Source organism: Opisthorchis viverrini, assembly GCF_000715545.1.
Source record: "Opisthorchis viverrini unplaced genomic scaffold opera_v5_557, whole genome shotgun sequence".
Classification (NCBI taxonomy): domain Eukaryota; kingdom Metazoa; phylum Platyhelminthes; class Trematoda; order Opisthorchiida; family Opisthorchiidae; genus Opisthorchis; species Opisthorchis viverrini.
Window position 1 is genome coordinate 93,523 of NW_008752221.1, and position 4,215 is coordinate 97,737.

Genomic DNA, 4,215 nt, shown 5'->3' on the forward strand with positions numbered 1-4,215 from the left:
GACGGATGTTTATTATGGGGAGCAAGAGTGATAATTCCGAGGCGCTACCGTCCGGACATTTTTAGGGAATTACATTCAGGCCATCCAGGTAACACACCAATGAAGGCTTTAGCCAGACACTATGTCTGGTGGCCTGGTATCGATCACGATGTGGAAATGATCGTGCAAGGGTGTGAAGCGTGTCAGCAAAGTAGGGCTTTGCCCGCAGCAGCGCCCATATCACCATGGCAGTGGCCGTCACGACCGTGGAGCCGCATACACGTGGATTATTGTGGCCCTGTTCAAAGTTACATGATCGTGGTGATTGTCGATGCATATTCCAAGTGGATAGAGGCGGTGCCCACTAGAACTGCATCTAGTGCGTCGACCATGTCTATACTTCGCAGCGTTTTTGCATCGCATGGTGTGCCTGATATGATTGTTTCTGATAATGGCACGGCTTTTACTAGTGCAGAATTTCAGCAGTTTCTGAGAGCCAACGGGATTGAGCATGTTCTAACACCACCATACCATCCCGCTTCTAACGGCCTGGCGGAACGCGCGGTGGCAACGGTAAAGAATGGATTGAGAGAACAAAGCCCAGGTCCCCTACAAACAAGGTTGGACGAGTTTTTGTGCCGCAGTACAGAATTACGCCGCACACTACTACTGGTCAGGCTTCCTGCTAATTGCTAATGGGACGAAAACTTTGAACACGTTTGGACCTACTACGGCCGGATTTGGCGTTTAGGGTCAAACAACAGCAGTGCTCCATGAAGCAAAACTGAAGCAAACGAGTTTGAAAACACCCACAGATGCGTCAAGGTGTCTGCCTCGGTCGGCTAGGGAGTCAAGGCCGGCCGAACGTTATCAAGATGGAGTTGGCTACATCTAGCGGTGGAGGACTTTCCTGTTTCCACCAGCACTTAATCTGCCAAGTGTTTTATAGGAGATTTTGACGAGGACAATACAAAAACAAAAGATGTAATGCAAGTTTTGTTTACTTACTCTTACCCACAAATCCCAAACGCTGCTAGGGTCTATGCATATGATATGGAACAAATCCAGGAACACTGAATGCCCAATTGTAGTAGCTGCTTCGGTGTGTCAGAGAGTTTGCGCGTGTGCGTCTCCGTTCGTCGTTCCACCATGGATCTGGCATATGATTCGAGTGGCTGATTGGATGTGTCCGATTGGTTGGCTCGCGTGAGCACTGCGGGTTGACTGGAAATGTGACTCAGTTGTTTTGCTTACCTGCCACGAAAGCGGACCAGTGTGGCCGCGTGTACCCAATACACCTGTGTCCGTACTTACGCATTCTTCTGACTTACTGTGAACTATAATATCACTCAAACTTTCGCACTCCACGGAAGGGGTGACTACAACGAAAAATGTCGTTTTGCTTGCACTATCAACAAGCTGATGCCACTCGATTTTTTGTCCCCCGAGTTGGGTCATTGAAGGTTGAGGAGCATAACAAACATCTACATATGTTTTATGGCTACCATTGATTGTCCCCAACGGGATGCTTACTAATATCTGGGGCTCTTCAATCTTGAGTGACGCTGCATAAGATCGAGCAGAAAATCCGTCGATTACGGTACGCTAAGCAGCGGTGTGACCTGTCAGTGATTCAGCAGGCTGTCAGGCAACTTTTAATATATTCAAGATTTTTACATTACGCGATTTAATTTTAAACGGACTGACCATCGAGCACTGACTCATATGTCAATTCGTGCGTCTGCGTTTTGCGACGACCTTTATTCTGGGGCTCATGTAAATTGTTATTGGTATTACTAAATTCGCAGAAATCCCATAGTGATTAAGCAAGCGAACTCTGCCAAAAGGAGTTTTACGGTTGATTCACATATATGGGACAGTTTGTTTTCCTGGAGATTCACTGGAATCAATTGCAGTCAATACCGTATCGCGACAAATATCTAACCAACTGAGTGATTACAACGCACCCGGCCGTTACAGCGAAATCATTTTTGTGTGCCACTCCCCCAAGTTTACTGTCCATTTGTGGGATGAATTGCTTTGACCAGTTCATCCGTCGAATTTTGCTTACATTGACGAGCGTAACTATGTCACTGTTTGCAAGAATGGAAGGTGATTTAGATTAATGGTAAATTTAAGCTGAAAATTCTTAAATCAGGACGTGATGCCTAGTCTGGTAAATATGACAGACTTTGAAACACTCAGCATGCTTTTCAGTGATGTGTAAGGTAAGCATACATCTCCGCTGGATACAAAAGCCTCTAGAATGCACCAGGGGCTGGGTACTCCATTACATAGAAGTTAAAACGTGTGCTTATCTTGCTATTTCAGTTGTGTCCCTGCACCGTAACCGAGAGCCTGTTCTACGACGTGGAGTTGGACTCCAGCTGGAAGCCGCGGCGCTGCCGATAACCTCTTAACCCAAAAATTGGCATGGAAGTGAGAATGCCTGTGAGTTTTCAACACAAAAATATATTACAATATTATAAAGAATAAAATCACACACAGAATAAACGCCGCGGCCGATAACCTCTTAACCCAAAAATTGGCATGGAAGTGAGAATGCCTGTGAGTTTTCAACACAAAAATATATTACAATATTATAAAGAATAAAATCACACACAGAATAGTAGATAAGTACAGGCAATGCGTCAAATTGTACAATGCGTCCCACCAAAGTTTAGTACGATGATGGGCAATGACACCATGGAGGCCAGATAATTTGCGCCCAACTCCACGTATTATCCGCTGAGCCCGTAGTTATTTAGCTGATTAACTTTTGAGTTGTACATAGCAGATCAGATTTTACGCGTCGGTCGTCATAGGTCTCAAGTGAATAAAGTATTTACGCAGATGTTGTAAGGTAAGTTTACTTGTATTAACGAAAAGTCCTGGTCGTAAATCACTGTTAGCGGTTTCACTACCGGTTTCCACTACTACACCTACACTACTACTTCTACACGTGCATGTTAACATGACGGATGCTAATCTCAGGGTTTTCAAAATAACTTTGTGGTCAGCAGATGAAATTGGTTCACTCGTGAGTCTCCTTCGTCTCAACGTAAAACGCGCGCCAAATGCATACACACCATACGCGGTTGGTGGCCTTTTAAATCCGTCATAAAAGTAATGTACAAAAAGGCGGCAGATTTCATTGAGCGCTTTGAGCGCATTGAGCGAACCATTCACCAAACCCCAAAGTGAAGCTCTAGAATCCGTGGCACGATTAAGCGACTTGCATGCAATTCACCTTTACTTATACTTGTCTTCGTACACGCCAAAGCCAAGTCAGCGCGAATATAAACAAACAATGGAAGTAATGCTGCGCTGCACGTCAAAATGCAGGTTAATCCTCAGATTACGAATTTGTCCGAGTTGTGCTAATCGTGCATACAGTAGGAAATGATATTTTGTTTGTTTTTATCCAGAAAGCATTCTTCCTCAACATGGTGGGACACTCTGATCTGGCTAGCTCCTCCAAAGTAGTGAAGTACAAGCCTCCCGCGCACAGTGCGTCATGCTATCATACTTGCCATTCAGAATACTGAACAAGTATCAGTCTAATGGATATTCCATATTACTTTGGACTTACTTTGTTTGATTGTTTTCACCTTGGTGGAATACTAAGGATCGGAACTTTCGAATCACTGGGCGATGATTAAACAAATGACATGTACTGCGTTTAGTAAGAGGCAAACTTCCACTTGGTTTGATTTATTGGCTTGAGTATTATGTAAACTCTGTAGACCCAGATGTAAGTGGAATGCGTACACAGCGCAATGCACGCTATTCCGTCTGTCTGCAATTAGACTCCCCTAATTGAATCTGAAATTTTCAGTGTAAAACTATGTTTTTGGACTATCGTGCCTGTAGTTGTAGTCAAGGACAGAATAGTCATTTGTAATATTTTAAAGTTTTAAATTTTCCATTTGACTTCTATACATACATATATATGTCACTGAATGGCTTATTCATGTCTTACACAAAGGATAATTTTGGGGGGCATATATAACCGATTTGTGTTTACCAAAGTACTGTTATTTCAAGGTCATCCACCCTATGAAGCATTGTCGAAATAGGAACTACTTGTCCAAAATAAGGGGAACATGGGAGCCATCAGCCATTTTACGCTATCCAAAATTTTCGATAGAAAATTGCTAAGCATTCTCTGTTTCAATGTTACATTCAGCGCAATTTTCAAATAATCGCTCGTGGAAAATTCGCAATTTGACGAAT